General features: G+C 39.5%; 1 protein-coding gene and 1 long non-coding RNA gene across 8 annotated transcripts in view; one reads left to right on the top strand and one right to left on the bottom strand.

Annotated features, from left to right (window-relative positions):
* LOC121670643 overlaps positions 1-24,329 on the bottom strand; it is a 51,469-nt gene that overhangs the window by 3,205 nt on the left and 23,935 nt on the right. The window contains exons 2-8 of one of the 7 annotated variants that reach the window (XR_006018180.1): positions 23,842-24,090; positions 21,536-21,617; positions 19,031-19,279; positions 17,265-17,333; positions 13,837-14,110; positions 7,084-11,980; positions 3,839-6,021 (exon numbers count right to left, since the gene is read on the bottom strand). This is a non-coding gene — a long non-coding RNA (uncharacterized LOC121670643). Of the gene's footprint in view, positions 1-3,838; positions 11,981-13,836; positions 14,111-17,264; positions 17,334-19,030; positions 19,280-21,535; positions 21,618-23,841; positions 24,091-24,329 lie in introns of all 7 variants that reach the window. The other 6 variants (XR_006018175.1, XR_006018179.1, XR_006018181.1 and 3 more) reach the window with 6 other exon arrangements.
* Positions 8,389-24,329, top strand: part of SLC39A10 (solute carrier family 39 member 10) — a 75,412-nt gene continuing 59,471 nt past the window's right edge. The window contains exon 1 of the mRNA XM_042041163.1: positions 8,389-8,468. The gene's annotated coding sequence lies outside the window, so the exon portion shown is untranslated. The remainder of the gene's footprint in view (positions 8,469-24,329) is intronic.

Below are 24,329 nucleotides of genomic sequence, written 5' to 3'. Positions count from 1 at the left end.
TGTCTGCCCATAAAATTAACATATCAAACCTTCAGGTTTAAAAGAAAATGTCATAAATGCAGAAACTTAAGACATTTGCATAGCTCGGACAAGAAATTTCATGTTGTCTACTGCCAGTTTTATCAGTGTTATGTTAAATGATCCTTTCCTGCATTTGCTTCATAGAGACCTAGTAACATATGTCCTTCTTTCTGAATTGAAATTATGTTAGCATGACAAACACTAGAAGAGAAATCTGCTGGGAATTATTTATGAGGAACTTAGCAGAGTGGCTTTTAACATTATCTAATCCTGGAACCTTAGCCATGACCTTCATTAACCAGTGAAACACTCCCAATTACTAAAAAAGATTAACTTCAAGTGCCAAATTTTACCTAAAAGCACTAAAAAAAAGAAAACAAACACCAAAACTAAAGAAAAGCAGAGGAGAAAAGGAAAGAGGAAACCTATAGGGAAGAAAGACTCAAGTTTCCAAACCCAAGTAATTCTTGAAGGCCAAATTCTGGCTGCCAAAAGCAGGACAAAACCCCCAGGTGTGACGTGACAGGCTGTCCCCCAGAGGTCACATCACGGCCAGTGCCACTGCTCCTGGTCAGCTGGGTGCCAGCTCAGGAGGCATTCAGCGCCCCAGAGGGATTCCGTGCTGACGGGTGGCTCCGGCGCCCTGCGGAGCACGGGCTCAGAGCTCCCTGGTGATGCAGTCCTACAGGCCTGTGCTTCCCTGAGGATGTTGGACAGAATGTGCATGGCTGCAAATCCAAAGCAGGCCCTCCTCCTCTCCTTTTGGAGGAGGCTCAGAACAGATAAGGCTCAGGCTGTGTTTTCCTTGGCTGTGACAGATTTGCACAGTATCACAAGCTTGCTGTGCCTGTTTGTTTTCCTTCTATCAAAAGAAAGATGTTGCAAAACTGTTTAGAGTACAAATGAATCCATACCCCATATGTTGCTGTTTATATTTATATCCACTTAGGACACCCAGCAGACCTGGTTATGGAGCAGGTCCTTGTTGTTTCCAGTTACTCTTCTGCTCATAAACATTTAAGTGTGAACAACTGGATATTGCCATGTCTGCACTTAAATTGCTCATTGTAATTTCACATCAGCTTCTATTCCATATCAATTTTCTATGCAGCATATTATAGTATCTGCTCATGTATTTTGTGCAGACTGTGTAGGAAGAAGCTTAATCTAAAACATCTGCAGCAAGATGAGATGATCACATAAACATTATTTCTTGTAGAGGTTCTGTCTATAAACTGCAATGAAATATGTTTCCACTGCATCAGCACAATCCTGCCTTTGCATTTACCTTTTATCATCAAAATGGAGAACAAAGGAAAATAAAATACAACAGGAAAAGTCAAATTCCCAGGCACATAAACACTATGTTCAGACAGAAACTGACAAAGCTCTGAAAATTATGTCCCTAATCCGAAACCTGTTCAATAAACTACATTAAATATCACTACTGAGTATCTGTTTATGTGCCTAAATTCCCAGTAAGCCATATGGAAAATTACTTTCTAATGTGGAATCACCAGAGCTTTCTGATAGCAAAAGCTCCACACACACACTAAACTGTTGCAGAGTAAGTCAATAATCAGTGAGCTGCAATTTTCAGAGGCTAATGGATTCAATAGACACCTAAGGGGTATCTCAGCCTCAGCAGCAGCATTGTGCTCCATCACATTACCCTGCAATAGAAGCAACGACTCACAACAGAGTCTCATAAAAGAGGGTATAAATTACCCTTGAAGGTTGGTATCCATACCCAAGCAATTTCTCTTCAATCATGCCCTTCAGGCACTTTACCAAAAGATAGGAAAAGTGCTTTGTATCAGACGTTTCAGCTCTGAAGGTACCTACATGCAGTTTCATCTGCACATAAAACACAATACTGAAGCAGCTTGCCATCAACGCACAAATAGCTTTTGTCAGCAAACATGTTAATTACCAAAATTTGTGTTCCAAGACTTGCCGTGTTAGTTCCTTAAAAAAAAACTAAGCACATTAACTGTTTTCTCATTACATCATTTTGAATATGAGAATGAATGCAAGTTCCAACACAAGTTTCAGGGACTAGGGAGGGCAGATTATAAAGACTCACCTAATAGTTGAAAATTTTCACAAACGAAAGAATCCTTCTTACATAAGAAAGTGCTCTGAACAGAATATCTGCTAAACACTTAGTGCATGCCCCTGGAAGTCAGAGGAGCATTTGCATCCCCTCTTAGTTTGTAAGATTTTATAAATAAAAATCTAGTAAATTCTCAGGATTTGTAGCCTTCTATTTGATCTCTTTAGTCCTGAGTGTTCTTCACCATCCTCATTGGAACGTAAGCAGAAGAATTACATATTTGTATTTCTAAATGCAGATGAGTATTTTTCCCTTTGTTATAATCCACCAAACTGGAGTAGGATTCAACTAATAAACTACTCTTAACTCCAACTGAACCATAATATTGTAAGTCAGAAATCAGAAACATGTAAATGCAAACACGTCAAAAGTTGAATGTCTGGTGACAAGCAATCCATTGGCTTCTATAATTTTAATCAATATAAATTAGTTTTTGGGGGACAATATCATAATTCCAAGCAGACTATAGGAAGTAAACTACTCTGGCTTCTACAGCTCAAGTAGCAAAAGGAGTAAAAGCAACGCTTATTAAACAGAAAGTAAACTTGAGGGAAGGTTCATTTTCAAACCTCAAAACTTGGTTCTATGTCCCAAAGTAAACTGAGGACAGAGTACTGTCACCCACTTGTGAATTCTCTTCTTCCAACTTTAAGAAGCCTGGGGGTTAAATAATGATAAAAATCCTTGGATGATGGGAACGCCTTTGTTCCAGGTGGTTATGCAGGAGGAGAAACACCGCCCTGTGGTACTGGGTTAAATCTCAGCTCACAGTGTGATCAACACTCCTGTATTTGGTGCCCAGGCAGAGCCTCCCTGGCAGGGAGAGGTTCCTGCACACACAGGCACCAACATGTCAGATCACCACAGGCATAATCACTGCCTCTACAGTGGGGGGGAAAGAACTGTGAGAATAAAACTTGAGGCTAAAAACTGCCTACAGCCTAAACACTGGTGATGAAATCACTTTTCTATTTAGGATAGAAAGGAAGGTAGGAAGTCCTATTATGTGCAGGGAAGGAACAAAGTCCTGAGGCTCATTGGTGAAGTCTATTAATTGAAAAGTACTAATTTAACACACGGGTAGTAAGTGGAATGATGGCATCTCTTCAAATGAATTCATAAATTAAAAGGTATTTTACATTTTTAAGGGAACATTTTTGTTGGTTATAAAGAAACTAAGAAAACCGAAAACCTCTGAGTAAGATGATGTAATTAGATTCACAGGTTATCACTGAATGCTTGTGTTAAATGAAGAAAATAACATCTACAAAGGTTTTGAGCTTAAACTGAAAACTGTAGCAAGTCAGTCTCAAAGTCAGTTTAGTTCTTGGCAACTCTTCTAAGGACACATTGACTGATCTCTGCCCACATGAAAGAAGAACCTATACTTAGTGCCTTCAATAAATTGAAGCTTTGGATATTCCAAGAAGGTGCAGAGAATATGGGAGAAATATAGATTCTCAAAAAATGCCATGTATTTCCTTTTGCACAGTTACTGTGCTCCACACAGTGAGTGCTGGATGAGATGCACGCTGTATATGGAAGAGAAGTCAGACTAGGAGAGCCCTTCTGACCTTAAAATGGAGATATAAATTAACTACATTTTAGGGGACTCAGTAGCACAGGCATCTGGACAAAAGAAGTTTTGTGAGAGTATTCCTTTGCATTATAATTGTGTATTTAATAAGACTTCATACTTACTTTTACTCTAAATTAGTATCCATATCAAAGTACCAGGTTGTTTCCCATCTGCTTCTTGTTCCTTTTTGCTTCATATTTCTCTTCCTTCATATTCTTTTCTCCAACTGCTTGTCCTTTTCCACTGTAGTGTCCCCAGCGATGTTCCTTCAGTCTTCACTTGCTTATCACAGTTCATTTTGCTTCCTGTTTCTTTTCACCATCACCGTAAAATAGATACCGATAATGTGGCATTTTGCTGCTCTGCCTGCACTACTAAACTGATTTTATAGCTGAGAGATTGGCACAGGTAATAAATAATTTGCTGGTTTACTTGTGCACCTTTAAAGTATGTGTCACTGCTAAAATCAGAAAAGAGATCTCCTGCCTTACTGGACAAAGCCCTAAATGAATGTGTTTCTTCTCTTTTACAAAACCAAAAGAACTTTATTGCAATTGTAAATATAGCATACTCTTTCAGAAATAAACATGATGCTTCCTCAGTGAGAAATCTGAAGAACCATCTTGGGAGTCCTTTCTCTCAATGCCCATCACCAGGCAGACCTGTCAGGTTCTCTGCCAATGTTCAAGTTAGTCAGTGAGCACACTGGCACCACTGCCCCTAAATGGAAGTTCTTTTAAAAAACTACACTCCTAAATCCACTCCCACCTTTTTCATACAAGAGTTGAGTTTCATTTCTGTGGTTTTCTTGTCTGCATTAACTTGTCACGCTGTGCCCCAAATTAGACATCGACCTGGCTTCCAATGCATTCTGCAGAGGATGCAGAAGACACAGAAGTGTCTCACAGAACTCACTGATCATGCTGTGATTTATTAAGAAATAATGAAAAAACTGATTGGCATTAGTTTCAAAGCTTTGAACCGAGCCCTTTGAGAATGGATGTAATTGGATTGTATAATATTATAAGCTAGCAGACTTAAAGAAGAATTCTTTAACTTTGGGTTATATTACTAAGTATGCTGAAGATATTTTTTAAAAAAAAATAAATCAAGCAGTCATTCCTCCGTTTGTGAAGGCAAGAAGAGCAAGTTAACCACTTTACAAAGCTGAACTATGATCCCCCTAGCTAGCTTCATCATCTATTTTGTGAATTAAACAATTGTTTATATATGTGACATATAAACAGATATAATATGTATCTATTCTCACTGCAAGTTTAAGATCATACTTATTCATTGTGCAGCAATTCAAAGTAGAACCACTGACTGAAAATATGGAGGCCCTAATCAAAACTATTTATAGACAATTAGTACTAAAGTAACTTTTCTCTATCAAGAATTTGCCAGTGGGAAAAGGAAATGATCTGAATTATTTATAACACCACATTTTACCAGTTAATCAAATAATAATTAACTTGCTTCATCTGAAACTTTTATTGTTGAGAATTGAAGTGTGTGGGTATTAAACAAGGTCTTGTTTCATAGCTGTCACAGATTTTATAGTGCACAAGGAACTGTCATGACTTTAAATTAAGCTTTCATGTAATCTAACTTTTCACTTGAGCCTGCTCAGGGTCAGGATTTTTTTTTAATGCCTTCATGAAATCACAAAAGTAAAGTAATTTTATTTTGTACATGAGCATTTATTCATCTTAAAGCAAATGGTTGAGGCTACACCTTGTTCATTACCACAACTACTGACCTAGCCAGAATTAAATGAACTCTGCATTTAAACTAATATTCTGTAAACAGCAATGAATAAGGGCACCTAAACAGCAATTTAAATGCATCCATTTTGGTGGAATGACAATTATAAAAGAGAGACTTACTTCATATTAGAAATAATTTCCTGCCCAACTCAGCATCTTTGTATTATCTCCTGTGCTTATTTACTTTTCATATCTTTACCACTGTGGCTTTGCCAGATCTTTTTTTAAATGATAACATCAGTATCTTTCAGCCAAGAATCTTATTTGACATAATCGCTTCTCATATTAGAACTTTTCGGAAATTAAAGTTGATTTGGCACATTTCTGAGGTGATGCTGAGGACTTTCTAGACATCCAGAACTAAAAATACACTTCCAGAAGAGGCAGTGCTAAGCAGTTCAACCACCAAATGAAGGCTCCTAATTCAGCTGCTGATACTGACCAACACTAAGCCAGCAAGTCCATTCAGGGGACTTCTGAATTCAGTGGCAATAGTAAGGTTCCGTTAAACTGGAGGCTGAGAATGCTGAAGGTTTCTGGAATAAAAGATGGGGAAGAAGGTTCAGCAAGCATTTAGAAGCCCTTAGAAACAATGCCTACTGAATAAAAATATTATTATGTTACAGTATTGATATTATGGGACACCAACTGGGGTGCGCAGTGATTTCATTCTCACCTTCCCTGAACCCACATTGTGGCCATATAATCACGGCCAAATGCATCCTGTACACAAGTCTGAGTATCTGCTGCTGAAACCCACCTACTGCAGCACAGTTTGAGGGGCATGCTGCTCATTGTATGTTCCACATATTCTGTTTTACAACATCCACTGGCCAGAATCAGGAAATCAAAACATCCCTTCCTGCATGTGCCGCAGGGCATCTGCAGTTCAGGCTGCTGTTGTAGCAAGGTGTAGTTAAGGTCCTGAAAAACAGCTGCTCTGCATTAGTATCAAAACAGGCTCCTGTTTGGGCACCGTAATCAATGAAAATGCATCCTGGGCAGTTCTGAAAATAGGCATGGATGTGTGGGAGTACAGAGACATTAAAACCAGCCTTCTTAAATTGATCTGAAAATTAATTAAGATAAATTAAATCAAAATCTAACCTACAGATTGTCTCTGGGAAGACTTTGCCTATGATTGCACTTCATGTTTAGGTCTGCTGAATCCACTACAGAAATTGCATAACTTTATTTTGGGATATTATCAGATGGTCCAAATTTCCTCACAGCTCAGTTGTTGATTCTATAAAGTTATACACATACTTTAGACATCTTGATGAGAAGCCCAAGTGTAGAAGCTCATGTTCTTAGGCTTTCTATAAAATTTGACAGAGAATGGGGACTGTTATAGGACATGGTTCAGAATAACAGCTAAATTAGGTTCAAAAGGAGCACGAATATTCCCTCTTCCTTCGTGACTCTCAAAATTTTATTTAGATGGCACAGTCCAATACTTAGGAAAGACGGAGGCCTTATGTTATCCCTGAACTTTCAGATATACCCCAAGTACTACAACAGCACCCAAAATATAGTACCATAGGCCTAGAGCCATTTATAACAGGCTTGTGTTGCTTTTGCACAGGTGGAATCCTGACCTGGCCCCTTCAATCCTGAAATCTTCCTGAAATTTTGCTGGAGTTGGTGATCTGAAGAGCCCTGAAACAGTGCAACATTTTCAGAGTGGTTCACAGAAGGAAGCCCCAGGAGCACAGTCTCATTGCAGAGAACCTGGTAGGGAATTTCCACAGGACATAAAAGATCCTTACTCTCTCAACAAACAAAAATTAAGGTCCAACCAATTCATCCACAGAACAGCTCTGCTGTTCATAATACAGCAAGCAGGAAAATGCTCCACTGACAACACTTTATAACCTTTGAAGACAAATGTCTATGGTGCCAGTCCTTCTAGTTGCTTTCTATGATAGACTCCTTGTAGACTCCTTGCTAGATTGCTCTGGAAATTTCACGCTTGGAAAGGCAGGGCTCTTGTTTTGGAGAATCCTTTGGGGTATGACACTGACAATGTTTTTGTAAACCTGTCTCATTATCCAGCATTAAGAAAGGGTCTAATATATTTCATGGCACTGTGTGGCATAATTGCTTGTGCCTTTTTTCCCTCTGACTCTTCCAAAATGAAGAATGCGTCCATACATCCTCACGGGCTGTGTGTCATTAATGACCATCCAGGCCAGAGCTGCATATTTATTTCCATGCATGGCTTCACACCGTCTCTCTGAAGTCTCTACTTTTTAAAGTCATTCAGTCTTCTCTTGAAAATGTGAATAAGAGACCAGGTGATTTGTTCCCAAAAATAATCATATTCAGTGAGAAGTCTCCATGCTGGTTTTTATACACAACTCTTACCTCTAAGGACAGAAGTACTTTTTAAATCCAAGTGTTAAAGCAAGTCAAAGACAGGAAGGTGAATCAACCACGCACTCACAATTGGATGAGATAACTCAATGCTTTCATACTGCAGGATAGCTATTTCATTATCTTTTGCCTGCAAAGGGAAGCAGCAGTTCTGATTAAACACTATTTCATCTGTGCTCTTTGTAAGCATAACTCAGTGAAGATGACGGTATGATACAGCTGAGTTTTGAACTCTTGTGCTTGAAAGCCATATATCTTTAAGGCTTGTACCTTACGTGGATTCTCTCCTAATTAAGAACACCTGTAGAGGCCTGACCAGACCCTGTGGTTTGCAGCAAAACTGCCGAAGGGCTCTGAAAAGGCAGAAACTTTGTGTTGTCTTTTAACCTAAATTATAACAGGGTTCAAGCCTGTGCCAAGCAGAGTAAAACTATATAATTTATGAGCTATGAGGGCAGCTCTGGGCCCCTCTGAGGTGATTTTTATCAGTGCAGTAGCATAAACAGTTCTCCTTTACTTGAACATTGGGAACAGGGAGCAGTGGAAGGCCTGCTGTATAAAGGGGACCCAGCCTGTGCTAGGACCTCTGTAGCCCACAGACAGCCAGGTAAGTGTGTTCACACTGCTTTGCTTTTTGAGCAATGGCTTGGGAAAAGGTGTGCAATGTGCTGAGACTGAGCATGGGCTGTGTGCTGTGGGACTGGAGGAGCTGCACTTCAAGGCCAATGAGTTGCTTTTTGCTCTTAAAATTTTAAGCTTGTTACAGAGGATCTACTTTGATTCATTGTCTGCCTTTGTCTTGGAAGGCTCAGTTGTGCCAAACCAGTGGTGTAATAGAACTACCCACAGTATTACAAACTGCATTCGGCTGTAATGTTGGGTTTGGGCCCTTGCTCTCTCTGGGTTTTGAAGTTGTGTTCCTATGAACAAGCAGGTGTTACTTAAGGACTGGTCCTTGAGTCAAGTGGAAAACTGTTAGATACAAGCAGAACATATAAAGAATTTAGTTTTGGTTTTTGCTATTTATTAATAATGTAATTATATATAAACCATAAAAGATAGTTTGTAACTCAAAATGACAGTATAGAACAGAACTCAATCTATTCATTTTTTCTGTCAGGGTTTGAGGGGCTTTAGGAGACTTAGATGATAAGACATTACTGCAGGTTCATATTCTTCTCAGCAAACAGCAGGCAAGAAGTGGGAATAGCCTAAAAATATCAGCTAACTGGAAACAGAGCTAAGGCAATGTCCAGCTGACCCACCTCCAGAAACAACAGATAGGCTCCAGGGACATCTGGCTTTTGTTTCTGTCTCAGAAGGTTTGGTTTCCGTGGTGTGGAGGTTGGGAGGGAAGAAGGGGGGGCGGGGTTTTTGTTTGGTTTAAACTGACATTTTGACTCTAATCTTTATATAAAAAGGGACACCTTGAAAAATCTTAGTTCTATGTTTCTTTATTGCATATCTCCAGCAAGAATAAAACCTTTGTTGGTATTGGTTCCTGATGATTAAAACGACTACAATAGTTGGCATCCTAATTTTAAAAAAACCAACAATCCCCTTTGAAGTTGCGCTAATTTTTATTTTCTCTGTAATGTTACATGCAGACTGCTGCAGAGGGAGAGCTGGGGAGATAAGTTTCAGGCTCAGCTTGCCAGCTGCAGCAGAAGGGGCCTTGTTACTTAAAAGCTTTTTCTTGATGGAAAGCTGCCCTTATTAAGCACTGTCAGTTGGCACAGCTCTCCTGTGCTGCCCAGTTATGCCCTGTAAGTCTGGGATAAGAAGCACTTCTTGCTAAAAGATTAAGAAGGAGACTCTTAGAAATGTTTTACAACATTATATAAGAACTGAGTCTGGCTGTAGGTTGTCCTTGGACTTGAAACAACCAGGATCACAGATCCAGCCTGAACATGAGCTTGGTGCTCTCATCTTGAAGTTAAGCCATTATGGTCTATGACTAACTCTGCAGTTTAGATTGGCACAGTCTCAAAGGAAGGTATTTCCCTGCATCTGGAAAAAAAGTGGACGCAGCCAATGGCCTTCTAAAGCATACTGCAAGAAAATCGTACAACAGCTTGAGGCATCATGTGTAGGTTGTTTAATTTCTTCAGCATAATTATCCTTTTAATAGGTGTGCGCTAGTACCATAATCCTCCTTTCAGGATTCCAGTAGAAGACTAAATGCTTGGCTAGTTCAGGCCAATGACTTCTATGGGATCTGTACTGTACTTTTTTGAAAATTTAATGTAATGGCTTTTTGTTCTGTAAACAGAAGATCAAGGTCAGATTTCTCTTGTAGGACTGAGCATCAAGAAAAGTTAGTCATTTTTTATTAAAAACTTGCAATATATGAACTATTGTATGTAATGCTGACAGCGTTGCTCATAGTGTGATTGAATAATATGATAACTTTATACAAACAACACCTTCAAAATATACATTTTAGGCAGAGACCAGCAGTTTGTGTATAGGGGTTTTGTATGGGTGTTTGTATAGGTCTTCATTAACCAGGCAAGTCTGCTGGTCTACCACAGTTCCCAAGGTAGCTATGTGTCAGAAGTATTTCGTACTCATCCAGTTGTCTAACGTCTGCCTAGACACTGCCTATTTTAGGATTACTGGTTTCTTATTCACATCATTTTTGCCTGACAGCTGTGCTGGTTCTAGTGTTGAGAAACACATAGATCTCTCTAAATAACCTCTTCTCAGCTTTTTTCTGTACTGTTTGCATTTAAGACTCAGTGGTGTTCAGGGAATTGCTTTGGAGTCAATCATAACAAAGATCACCATCTACTGATCTCTACCAAGATGTTCTGAGGATTTTACACTTCAACAAAGCCTCTTTAAAAAGGCTTTTTGTGCTTAAAGTAAGATCACTGTGTGGAACAGTTCTTGTCATAGGACTGGACAGTGGAAGTTTGCCAAAATCTTACACTTCCTTCAAAAGCTTCTGTTGGGTGTCCTCTGTCTTGACTTGGTGCTGGGGGTACTGTGTGTATCTTGTTGCTGTGACTTTTCTTCAGATCAAACAGAATTAGCAGCTCCTCAAACTGAGCATGCAAGCTCAGAAAGACTATAGGAGACCTCCCACATATAGGATATGTGCTATAGAGAACATGCATTCTGTAATGTGAATGGGCTGCACTTAAATGAGAAGATAATGTCTCTCTCAGATAAGTGCAGTGTGTTGCTGAGTACAGAGATAAGCCCACTCTGGAACAAAGCAGTGCAGTGTGAGCCAGCTGCTGAAAGACTGCTGAGCACAGACATCAGGAATGTATCTTCACACAAGCAAGACCCCTGCAAGCAAAAGTAGTGCCATGACCTAAAAGGCCGAGAAGTCGCGCTGAAAATAAATGGATTTGTAAATCATCCGTTTGAACCAGCCTACACTCTGAGGCAGGAAAGGCAGCAGGAAACCTGAGAGTTGGGTGCTTTGCACTCCTTGTCTGTAAGGCCTTTGGTGGAGGGGATAACTTCTGTGATGGTGGAAGGTCACTCAGTAATAATCACACAGGAAGTTTAGCAGTCACTTTGAACACGTCCAGTTGTTGTCCAACCACGCTCCGGTCGGTTCTAGTGGCATAGTAGGTGGGAACAGTACACCAGGGAATTTGGGGAGGTCCATGATGAAGTGTCTGTTTTACTAGAAGAGAAGCACAGCAAAAATCATAACGGTTATCTTCACTGTCATCAGCTCCAGCTGGAAAAGGATATTTGCTAATACCATCACTTCTGGTGGACTTGGCAGCATTAGGTTTATGGTTGAATTCAATCTTAAATGCCTTTTCCAACCTAAAGGATTCTAGAAGATGATCTGGATACTTCTATAATTATGTTCTTATCTGGCTATGCAACTGGCCACAATCACATCAGGTAAGAGTCTGGAAGATCAAGAAGTGGCAGCATGGTTACCAGAGAAGGCTCAGTGCATCTTCTGTTGGACTTCTGTACCCTGTTTAATCTTTAAGAAAATGAGATTAAACACAGCAGTTCTTTTTAGCTAAGAGAATTTCTCGGATGGCAGAAGGAAAAGCACCATTAAGAAGGTGCATGAAATCAGGACAGGCTGCCAGAACAGAGCGATGTCTGCTGTTGATGCTGCTGCTCACTGAGCCTCTGTAAGGCAAAGGAAAATCTGTAAGATATCAGTGGATGACTGGGATTACATATGTTCCTAGCCTCAAAAGCTGAGAAAAGGAGGCAGGAAATATTTGGGGTTATGGAGGGAGGCAAACCTGTTTTGCACAGGAATGGCATGTTTGAAGAACAAGCCAAAAATGGGTGTTATCAGGTGTGGAATACACAGCACCACAAGGCATAGCTACATATAGCTTTGCACAGCTTTGGGTTTTCTTCTAAAGAAAACAATAGATAAGTGTCTCCTGGGTAACAGGAGTGGGGGAAATGGTGCCACAAGGACTAAAAATAATCAAATCTAAAGTGTGAATTCTGGCTGTGCCCATTAAACTCTCAGTAAGCCAGAAACAAAGTACGGCTTAGGTGGCAATCTTGTTTAGGGGACAGGGTTTGGTTGTGCTCTTAGAATTGACTTCAAATGCAGCTGGGTGACTGCATTGAAAGGCCTAGAAAAACTGAGAAAAACTAATTGTACTCTCTGTAAGACTTGTGTGGTACTCAAGACAAACATTTAAATTTTGAAAAAAATCTACAGATTCCTCCCCTCCTTTACTTGGGCACTTCTCATATGAAGCTGAAACAACCCTTTCTCTTTATCAAGATAGAAGTTTAACCCTACAAACTTTCTTTACTCACTTTCCCTTCCAGCTAACCATAAAATTCCATGTGTGGGATGTACCTAGTGTGTTTTAGGGGATCAGAGCCACACCGTGCTGGTAACTTTAATCCCTCAAATGCTTTGGAACTGCTGTGGTCTGTGTTCCTTGGATGTTTCCACTGATGAACATTGCTTATTCACACTGAGCTTCAGTGCAGTTCAGCTGACGCTGCTCTAGTTTTGATCCATTATGCAACAGAAATGTCAGTGTGCTTCACTAAATGCTAGCTGTGATTTATGATTTCTTTTTAATCTGTGCTAATTTGGGGGCTACTTGGCATTTATACATAGCTTGAAGGAGTGTATTAGCGACTCAAATATTGTTGCCAGGTTTCTGTGGTTTACTTTTGCCCATACCAAGCACTAAGCAATTAATCTCAAGGTCTTATGTATGGCAAAACAAACAACCTCTCAGAAGTTGCTTACATTTGTTTGAGAAAAACTTTCATTGGAAATGAGGAATTTGAAAGAAAGAAGAACAGAATATTTATAAACAATAACTGTATGACAAAATGCTTCTGTAAGAAGAGACTAAATTTAGCATTTGCAGGACTTTTATCCATGTTCTGGGTATTCTCAAGCACAGGTAAACCATTTGATCAATAAAACAAAAGATCTTGTACAAGTTGTCTACAGTCCTTACATGCATGTTTTTATAACGTCTCCCTAAGAAGCACCTGGTTTTTTCCATGAAGCTATTTTGCTCCATTTGAGAATGTTTGATAGACACACCTCAGGTGAAACATTGTCTTTGAAACTGGTGCCAGGTATTGTACAGATGAATTAAATTGCCTCCAGCAAATCTTGAGTGAACAGGGGTTGTACAGCCTATGGCCATCCACACTGAAAGTGACTGTCCCTTTAGTGGGTACAGAAAGCCACAGAGCACCTACAGTGCTGGGAACATTTGATGAGCCACAGCAGCATGCGGAGCTAAAGCACTCCAATGCCTGGGGTTTTTCTGCTGCAAAATGGAAAACAACTCACTGGAAAACAATAGAGAAAGAAAACAAGATTTAATTTTGTTTGTTTTGTTTTCAGCTCTGCACCATCTAAATATGTTGTATATTTTTAATTTTGTAAGCCAGAATAAACCAGCTACAGAACTGTGTCCAAAGTTTTGGATTACATAGGACAGTGACTGCATACCTGGACCAGGTACCATACCTTACCATACCTTAGGCTTCCTCCCATTCTTGGTGAAATCCCCAAACTTTGCCCAAGACCATGCTGACAGATGACGTGTGAGCGCTGCAAATCTTCCTGAATCAAACCACATCAGCCTCAAATGGCTTTTTCTAATAGGCCAAGATGACCAAGAGCCTTGTCAAAAGGGAGATAGATTGGCCAATGACCAGTGCAAAAGGCCAAGTCTGGGTGGCCACACAACAGTTCTGGAAAAGTTTTCCTCTCTGCTTGATGCCATTCCTTGCTGAGAACCAGAATGAACTCTGTAAGTGACAATATATAAAACAAGGGGCACTTAGATCACCAAATTACTTGAAGCAAACAAAGACTTTGATGATGCAGGTTACCTGTGCCTTCAATGCAAGTACAGCTCTAATATACCCTCTTTCCATCTGTCTAGCTACACATTCCAATCTCATAAGGGATTGAAGCGTTACTCTTTTGGGGGGTTGGGGTTTTTTTCTGAGAAATTTGTGGGAATTAAGACAGAAAATGCTTGAACAATACCCTGTTATTACTGGAAAGTTTCTTAATTGTGATAGTTCAGAGAAACCTTAGCAGAGTGTTATCAGAAGTGTAAAATGAATCCAGGTAAAATAGCTTTTGCAGAGAAGGTAGCAAATATTTTTGGATTTCCTGTCATGAGGCATGCTTTCAAATCTTTGTAGTGGAAATCAAAGAGACTGGGTGGAAAGGACCACCAGCCAAATACTTTTGGTGTTTATAACAGGTGTGCAGGAGGTACATAATTTGTTACAGCCTTTGCAAACTTCATTATAATGCAAAGACAAGGATGTAAAATAACCAATGTTTTTAGAATTATATTGCCTCATTTTTCACACCATTGGACATGTTGGACACTTTTAAACAAATTTGGCAGGAGAGCTTTTAAATATAGCAAAATTCACCAAAGTTTTATGAGAGCCATTGGATGAGCAGGGAAGAGAGTTCCTGTAGTGAGTGCCACAGAAGTTGCCCATGGATATGTTCGGTGTTGCCCAGGCTGATCCTGCTGAGGTTTGAGAGAAGCTGCAGGGGCTTCTCCAAACAAGCACAGTGTGCCACAAGAAACATGGGAAAGTAGAGTAGGAGTAGCTAAGGGTGTGGCTCTGAAGGCAAGAATATGGCTTCTGTCCTTCTGTTCTGTGCTGCTAACAATTCTTAAACCAGCTTTTTGTAACAGCTCACTAAAGAGCTGTTCTCCCCTCCTAACTGTTCCACTACTATTTAACAAAGTGGAAATCTCACTTTTCTTCTTCTGCATGAAGCAATGGACCTGGCTTTCTTATACTCTGTCTGCATCACAGCTTTCTTTAAAACACATCACCCAAAGCTCAGCTGCGTGGTTCCCCAAAACCCCTTGCCTACCTTCATGTTACCTATTATCATAATCTCTTTTGTTTTAAATGGTTGGTCTCTATGGTTAAATCTTATCTTTATCCCCTTAGGGATCTTATCTGTCCTGCACTTGTGGCCCCATTTCCTCTTCTGGTGAGCCCTTGGAGTGCTCTATGCCTTTCCATGGAACTGTTTACAAGCTGCTTTTGAGGGCACAGTTGTCACTATAAGACTAAAACTGAATCCAAAATCAACTAAATATAGCTGTTCCACAGGGAACCATCTTTTCTGATAAGGCCAATAAATTACAGGAAAAAATAGAGATCTAGAACAAGTCCTGTACAGCCAAGACCTGAACAATGGCTAAAACAAAACAAGGTTCAATACAGCCAGGAAAAAAACCCAACAATGTGGCAAACAAAGCAGTGCTGTTCAGGCAGCTTTGCCTTTCTTCCTACCTAGGTGAGATGCAGTCTGGGCTTTTGCCTGCTGCCCAAAAGGCAGGATTACTGCTGTGTGCACACGGGGGTCATGAGGAAGTCAGGGTTAGAGTAAGAAACATGCCCCACCAAATCCACCACTAGCTGTGCCAATAATGGGCGTATACCAAAGGAATCCCACCACTGCTCTCCTTAATTCTTGATTTAAAACTGGGATCCTGTGATGAAGCAGACTCTACAGTTTCATCTTGTTTAATGGGATTTGATGGGGGGCAGGAGAACAGTAAATGAAGAGCCAGCTTTATTTCTATAGCTGCTCTTTTGAAACAGTATGGAATTGATAGCCGTGCAATAACTTTGGTGAACTGTGGAAAGCCAAAGATCAGAAAAGGGACTGTAACAGACATGCTAGGCAAGGACAACAAGCTACAAGATGCCATGAAGCCCACAGTTCAAACACTGACTTGGGATAGGATAGATTGAGTTACTATGTTCAACTTTAAAAGTAGGCACTCATTTGCATATTATTGACATCAGGGTAAGATTTAGAAGATAAGAATCTGTACAACCCATTGTGCTGTTCTCTCTTTGTTAGCCTGCAGAGTGAGAAGGATGCTGGGGTTGGAAGGTAGATAGCATTTTGTTCATCTTAATGAGTGTAGAGGTCATTCATATATTTTTAAGTCATTAGCATCATAGAAATAAAATTTTCCAAAAAAAAAAAAAAAAAAAAAAAAAAGAGCAGGGGAGCTTGCAGACTCATTTTCTACACAATTATTCATGGAACTTAGCTAGTACAAGGGCGAGCTTGTTCACAAATCTAAAAATTAAGTACCTTGACTTTCATTTCATTTGATTCCTCTTCAAAATACTTTCTGACCTTCTGTTTTAAAACCAAAAAGCTTTTTAACCCTCTTCCTGAATGTCATAAATTTTTATAGAATTGTTGAAGTTAGAAAGAACCTTTAAGATCATCAAGCCCAATTATCATAGAAAATAATATTCAAGAATTTAGGAAAAATTGACTGCTGCTGCTCCTGCACTCAGTGCCTGCCCTGATCCAAAATTAGCTCCACTGGGAATGTCCATCTTTGCTACTTTCTAGTTTGAGGAGCTGTCAATAGAGCTAATAAGTGCTAGGAACTCTACGGAAGCTGGGCACAATCAGCGAGTGTAAACCCATACCACTGTCAGATACTAAGATGCCCAGGCAGGAGGGTCCAAATGGCATTTATGAGATTCTATCAAAAGCTTTTAACTTGGCCAAACTTGGATGGATTTTTTTTTTATCTTGAAACAGCATAGGATTCCTCCTTGACATGTGTTCCTCTCATTCTCTCATTTTGTTTTGTACATACAGTCTGCTATGTGAGGCATAGAAAATTGTTACCATAATTCTTGGTAAATAGCTAGAACTGGCAGAGCTTTACACACACACACACACACACACACACACACTCTTAAAAAAAAACCATCCAAACTCAGCCATGCACTGGGCATGGAATATTTAAGCCCAAATGATAAACAACTATGAGCCTTGCGGGAGAGGAGTGATGAGCAAGCACATTAATACATATTCATGTTACAAGCTTTGACATTAACCATTTCAGATTATGCTTTATCTGTTGTGTTCACTTACCTGTTATGAGACTGGTGAAGTGAGAAAGACAAATGAGATTTTATTCTTGGAGGGTTTACATCTTAACATCTGAAAGTCAGAATGTTTTTGAAGAGTGTTTAGTACATACTGGAAAATAATAATATTTGATATGAAGTTACAGAGAAACATACTAATCTTGTAAAATATTCATAATAAGGTTTTCTTTCCTTCATTTTGGTTCATCATCATTAATAAAATGTATGTAGGTCAAACGATTTTCATTGACAATTGCATAACCTTATAGAGTTGCTACTGGCTAAAAATAAGTAATCATCCTCTCAGCCTTTTTTCTTTTTTTAATTAATGAAGACCTAGGAAAAAAGCAAGTTTTCAACATATTCTTGGGTGGACATCTTTTAGACATGACAAGATAAAAGTAGCAAAAACTCTTGCATTAGAAAAGGAACCTATTAATCTACCAGGCCACAGAATTTATCAAATGAGTGAGCTGAATATAAAGGTGAAAAAAAGATGGGAGTACCAGATACTCTGAAATGTGGTATTGCTATTGATTGGTGCTGCTGAAAATGGCTGCACCAAATGGTGAAAAGGTAGTGGAGATGGTGAATAATTAGACATTAGTAAGGTATAATTTCTTTGTGTTTTAGGAGTGACAGCACAGAGGCAAATGGCAGGAATTAGCTGGAAGTACTGTACGGGGTGTGTTTTTCTCTGTAGGTTAATCAATAATTTTTTTCCTAATAAAGTCTCCAGAGGTAATCATGCTGGTCTACACAACCCACTGTGCACAGTAACACCGAGTCTCAAGAGGGCCAATGCATCTTCTGCCTATTTCAGGCCTCCAGGTTTTCGTGTTGCTCAGAGAACATGGCTTCTTATATAGTCTGTCCAATCAAGAGATTACAGAAACTCTCCCCATTACTGCTTAGGAAGTGAACTTTCTGCAGGAATGAAAACAGGATGTAAACTAGCACATGTTCTGCGGCACAAAATGTGCTTACACTGAAGATCCCCTGTGGAAGTGAACACAGCTTTGGGCCAGAGGGAACCTTGATAGATGGAGCAGTTAGTTTCCCCTTCTCTTTCCAGTTTCTCTGCAGGAGGGCAAAACTTTGAGTGGTTATCTATCGTAGCAGATGCAGTGGGGACAAAAGGAGATGTGGAAGAGATGTTTATTGTAAGACCTGAGTGAAGATACATATTATCTCTAGCAGTACAGTATCCCATTTCCTGTATTCAAATATTTATTAACATTACAACAGAGCCACAGATGTTCAGTTTAATGTTGGTGGAAGGAAATTAGAAGGCTGGAATCAATAATCTTCCAATTCACAAGTTTTAGGGAAATAAATAAAGGATAGTGGAGAATGAAGACAAAATTAGGCCAGTACAAAAGAGAGAATGGAAGTCGCACACACAAGCAAGATTCCAGGGCTCTTTCTGTTCCAGTGATGTAATGGAAATGGACTTGGAGAAGTATTTGATCTCCTTGAGCTACAGGTGGCTTGAATCTTGCTATTACTTTAGCTAGCGGTGATCTACTGACATGAAGCTCACAAAAGATGTAGTAACATGGTCATGGTTTAGAGAGAAAACCCTTCTGCAGCAGGAAGGGAATCAAGCTCTTCAGGGGCAGCACTGATGGTCAAGGGAAGGACAGAGAGCAAAACACACAGAAAAAGGAGAGAGCGCACAGGTAAGTGTCCTGATGAAGGTAAAAGCAGCACTCTAGGTTCACATCAGAGATTCTACATGAGTAAACACAGCAGTGAAAGAAATCTTACCAGTGCCTCACTGAAGGGGCAAAAGTCTTAATCAGAGCCTGAAACAACTACAGAAAACAGAGCAGTCAAAAGTTGTGGGTTGGCAAATCTTGAATTGTTTTCCTTCATTTTCCACCCTCGTCAGTCAGATTCCTTTTCTTCCAGTTTTGCTTGCCCTCTCTTCCATTCCCAGTAGAATTCCTCTGTGGTCACAGTCAAGTTTCCTTAGTATCAGTTCTCTCATGATCTGATCTTCTTTTAATCTTGCAGCTGAGAAATTATAAAATGGTGGGATATCATATGTGTCAGGCTTTTTCTTGTCATTGTTTGGGGGGTTTGGGGTTTTTTGTGGCCTTGATGGGGTTTTTTTTGTTTTTTTTTTTAATACAAGGCACATGCAGATTATCTTATCTCACATTAGTTCTGCTTGGTCCAAACCAAAACATTCAGCACTAGATAGTGGCTGGATCTGAACACTGATGCATACAATTGGCTTTTGATTCCATGTCAGTGTAACTGAGGAAAACGAGCTCCTCTCCAGAGATGTATATTTACATCATTAGCATCTAGACAAGCCAGCTGAGATCAGCTCACTGTTTCTCTAAATACTATGCTCTATACAAAGCAAGACTGTAAAACCTTTGCAATATGAAGATTAAAGACGATCAGCCCTTAATTAACAGTCTGTTGGGCAGCAGGCTGCAAGTTAAAAATCTGAAATACGAGAAAGCAAGTCTTTGTTCACAGACTGGCTGAACTGTGGTTTCAGCACACAGTAAAATTGCAATCTTTTACAAATAGCTGTCTGCCAAATGAGTCACAGTAATATCTACATGGACGCTCTTTATCTGGCCCTGTAGTGAAGTAATGCAGCTTAGACAGAATCTTTGAAAAAAAGCCCATATTATGTCTTGGAAGAAATCTGTTTCCATGTAGAAACACTGATAGCTTTTCAAGGAAACTGAATTGACAAATCATTTTATTGACTCTTCAGCATAAAAAACAAGAGCAGAAAGTCTTAGAGCATTAGGGAAATAAATTCTGGTGTCTTTTTTACTGAAACACGGGACATATTGTGTCCTTCAAGCACAGGCTCTGAAGCTTCCTGAGATACAGTATGAATTTTAGGGTCCAAAGTTGTGTACAGGGAGAACTGAAACACATCTTTTAAGCTGAAAACTGCTAACTAGGTGAAGTTCATTTTGCTCCTTCTCTCTCCAGTGAACAAGGCACACAGCATTTTACACTCCATGTTACAAATTTGGGGCCTTTAGAGAAAAGGAGTGTGCAAGTGACTGGGTAGTGAAAATCCAACACGTTTTGCTGGGGAATAGGTAGGCAGCAACTTGAGTCCATAGACTTCGAAGACTTCCATGCACGCTTATTTTATGCAGATAAATAATCTTGTTTACTTCACTGAGTACCTCATATGTAAAGCTCTGCAAATCTGTGTGTGCAAGTTAAATGCCTTCTGCTGATCCTGCAGGGACTGTCTGCTCCTGTTGTAGAGCAAAGCTGCCTGCAAGCCTGTATTACTGCCTTTAATCCTCTGTGTGTATGTGCATTGTTATGTGACAGTGTTGCATCCCTGTGAGCATTCCAAAGCATTAATCCACTTCTGAGAACACTTTATTGCTGACCTAATGGTAAGCACACAAATGCAGAGAAATGAGCTGCTGATCTATAGGTTAAAAGATTTAATAAACAGGAATTTTCACAGTCAAGTTGCAATAAATATTGTGGGTCTTCAGTAACAGCAGATTGATCTTACTCTGGTGTGAAACCTAACTGTAGTGTATTTTAAAATATCATGAGGTACTATCAACAGTAATTCTTGCTAAAGTTGCACTGGAAGAGGTGAATAAAGTTTAGTAATTGGGCTTTACTTGAAATGTAAACATATGATTTAACAGATTGCTGGAACAGATTATATGCATAAATAAACCTGGATTGTGTTACTTCTTAAGGATATTAACTGAGGTTAACAAATGCTGCATGAACAAAAAGAAATTGCCTGGGATTCCACTGTCAGCAGTTTAAAATGAATTCCCTGCTGATCTCGTGACAAGCGTACAACCAACCCCAGTTAGACCTGGGGTTCTCGACTGTGTTGGCATTGTGATTGTTTGAAACTGAATTCCAGGTCCATCTCCCTGCTGCTGCCATGCCATAAAAGGGCAATTTTTATATCAAGCTTATAAAGCATTTGTCATCCTCTAGATGTTAAAGAATTTTAGCAAGTGATGTGTGAGTTTAGGATGTCAGGATAAATAAGGTATGAGCTTGGAAAGAAATAAACTTTAAAATGCCCTCTAGCTTTTTGACTCCAAAGGACTTAAAGCAAGGAAACAACAACAATCACATCCTGTTTTGTCACTTAGTCATGTCAAGTGCCAGTAGCCATTACCATTCCTTCAGCCTTTCTGTCCGTATTCCCAGCTGTTCTCACTAATTAAGCCAAATGTGCTGGCTCTATTTAGAACCTCTGCAGTTATAATTCAACTCTTAATACAGACTTAATCATACCTTCTTGAAATTCACCTCTCCACTGGAAATGGCACTGATAACCAGACTTTGCTTTCCTTTTTGCTCTTGTCTCTTTCTGTATCTGTTATATAGAAATAGTTTTGGTTTGTTTTATGAGTAGAAATACTTTATGGATATGGGCTGAAAAGAAAAGGAACTGAATTTTCAAACTTAACTAGTGATGGATTGTAAGGGGTTTGTGGGGTTTTTTTGTTGTTCTAAGTATTAAAATGCTCCATAATATTTGGTTCATTTCTCTGTTTCACAGATAATGTTTTATCAAGAAAAGTTAAGAGATCAAATAGTTTACGAAAGTATCATGACCAACTGAGTTTAGAATTGCTCATTATCTGTACAGCAAAGTGGGAAACTCAAAGGGGCTAGTTTTTAAATTAACTACCTGAGCCATGTAATCTAGCAAAGCCTCCAAAAAATGAAAAGTATGTTTAATCTGGTAATGACTTTTTTGATCTCTTACTACCAAAGCAACATAATTAGTGTTGATTTCTGGAAAGTTTCTCTCCAAAATCTACTTAACTTTACTCTCAATAATATGGAAAAAATCTCCCTTAAACCTCTATAGCAAAAATTTAAGGTTGAGATTTTTGAGTCCAGATGCCCAACGCCTTCTGAAATCTAGTTGAAACAAATGGACTTTCAGAAAAGGCCCAGCCCAACATGTTATGTTCCAGTAGTTTCAATTAAGGACACATTTGACTTTACTGTGGCTGTAACTCAATGACAGGAAGCTCTGATGTTTAAAATAGAACTCAATAATTTATTGTCAGCATTGTATCTTCCTGATACCTTGATGTTCCTCTTCTCCCTCACCCCTCATCTGCCTCAGCTCTTGAAAAGAGCCAGAAGGATCCATGCAGAGAGTGGCACCTCCAGCCTTCAGCCTATCTCCCTGCAAGCAAGGATATTATGCCCTTCTCAAACTGCAGTGAACCTTGGCAGGGGGCAGCTGTTCCATAAGCAGCATCAGAATATCTCCTGTTGTACCATACTTCTATCTAGGCCTGCAGAGGGTTGGGATTTTTGGTTTGGGATGGGGTTCTTTAGCACTCAGCTTGGCAGCTGGGGTGAGTTATTGGTACTGCAGAGAATGGATAACCATGGTTACTCAGTGTTTGAACACTCAGGAACATCATTAACTTGTCTTCCTAGATGGTGTGGGGACAAGCTTTCCTTTGTACTCCTTATCCAGTGTCTGGTTTGGAGTTACTGTGCAATGCTGGTGCTGTGATATTGGTGCCTTTTACATCATAACTTATTCTGCCAGTGAGGGGTCCCATTCTTAGTTATTCTGTGGTGGAGTTTTTTGGGGTTGGTTTCTTTTTTTTTTTTTTTCCTTAGTGGTGCTGGCTTGCTCTCAGCTTCGTTTATGGCCTGCAATTAGCCATAGGTTTTCAGTAGCTTTATATGGACCTACAGTTAGCGTGGACTCTTAGCATCATAATTCAAAGTATTCTATCCTTAGCTCTCCTAATAGCTTCTCGTAAATGAGTTCATATATATGTCACTTGATAATTATACATAATATATATTGTGTAAAGCTGGCAATATAGCCACTCACAGGTCCTTCTAGACTCTCCAATGAGAATAGTTTTATTCTTGTAATTTTGGGGGTGTGGTTTGAAGGTTTTGAGTTGGGTTTTTGGTTTCGGTTGTGTTTCAATTTTGTCTGTTTGGGTTTTTTTTTTAAATGATTCTGCTAATCTGTTGTTAAAACCAGATGATGCTGGTATATGTCACAACCACTGAATGTTAGTGAAGCTATTTCTGTGTTCTTACTTTACTTCCTTTCAGTTCAACATCACTATAAGCTGGTAGTTTTCCCACTTAAAATCACTGATGTACAGAGTTAATGCAATACCTCTGTATTTTTAATACTGCACTTGGGTCCAACTCACAGGTACTTCCCACATGGTTAATGGTGCTCAGTTCTAAGCTGAAAGCTTATCTTCAACCCATCACTTCGGGCAACTGTTTTGAATGGTAAAGCTTCCTGCATCAAAAGAAATCATGTGCATGTTTGTGTGTGGCCATCACTTGTTGTTTGCTGTCTGGCAAACACATCTATATGCTATATTACGTCAATTTTTATGTTTAAACAGTCTACATAAAATTCTCACCTAACAATGGTCATGAGCTGCAGAGTTCCATGCTAAGATTAGCACATCTCATAGCTGAAGAGTTACTCAGATTTTGTCTGGGCCCATCTCAATAAAGTCCATGCTAACAGAAATTTTCCACCTTTTTTCTGCTGCCACTCCCCCAGAGCATTTACAGTGTTTGCTTACCTTGGGTCTCAGGAGGGAAGCAGTCTTTCCAGCCCAGCTGCTGTGTTAGCCTTTAATCAGGTGTTGGGAGGAGTCAAAGTTAAAACTTTTACTTTTTTCCTAGATTGATGACTTCCTGGCTTTCCTTCATTCTTTGTTTCTTGCTTAAAAGCCCAAATGTATGCTTTTGGATCCACTGAAAGGTACAGGGGTCTTTGGAGGCCCATGCAGCAAAGACTAAGGACACTTCAGCAGGCTTCAACTTAGGAACTAAAGAGAACAGCAAATGCTAATCAGGAGACTGCTGTCATCAAAATTTTTCTAGTCTGTAGTGGTGAAAGTCTAAAACATCTAAACTGATCAATAGCTTTAAAAAGCTGACAGACTCTCTTTCTTTGAAGCTTTTCCCAAAACGGTCCTTTCCAAAAGCACAGGATAACTTTGGAAACTGCAGACACACTTGCTTCAAGCTTCCTAGAGCTCCACCCAGTCCGCAGCAGAGCTAGTAC

This window comes from Corvus kubaryi, unplaced genomic scaffold, assembly GCF_017639235.1.
Source record: "Corvus kubaryi isolate FWS band 111438036 unplaced genomic scaffold, C.kubaryi_AGA036_p1.0 37396, whole genome shotgun sequence".
NCBI lineage: Eukaryota > Metazoa > Chordata > Aves > Passeriformes > Corvidae > Corvus > Corvus kubaryi.
This window is presented reverse-complemented; position numbering and strand designations above follow the sequence as displayed.